The sequence below is a fragment of the Triticum aestivum genome, chromosome 6B, assembly GCF_018294505.1.
Source record: "Triticum aestivum cultivar Chinese Spring chromosome 6B, IWGSC CS RefSeq v2.1, whole genome shotgun sequence".
NCBI classification, from domain to species: domain Eukaryota; kingdom Viridiplantae; phylum Streptophyta; class Magnoliopsida; order Poales; family Poaceae; genus Triticum; species Triticum aestivum.
In genome coordinates, this window is record NC_057810.1 from 608,158,195 (window position 1) to 608,158,589 (window position 395).

The window sequence follows — 395 nt, forward strand, 5'->3', positions numbered from 1 at the left end:
TATGCAAAATATTTCTAGTGTATACAAATAATGTACAACGTACATTAAACAAAAAGTACAGACAAAAAAATAATAATTAAAAACGTTAATATTTTACTGAAAAAATGTTAAACATGTATATAAAAATGTTCTTGATGTATACAAAAAAATATGCATCATGTGCGAAAAAATGTTTATTGTCATTAAAAAATGTTCATCATGTATTGAGAAATGTTGACTACGTATTTGAAAAACATTAAACCTGTATTAAACAAATATATTAGATAGAAAAAAGTAGACATCAAAATATACAATTTTCAAAAAAAGTAAATCATGTTCATAAAATATGTATCTGATGTATATGAAAAAAGTTGAATTTGTAATAAAAAAAGTTGACATGAAAAACCGGTAAAAAC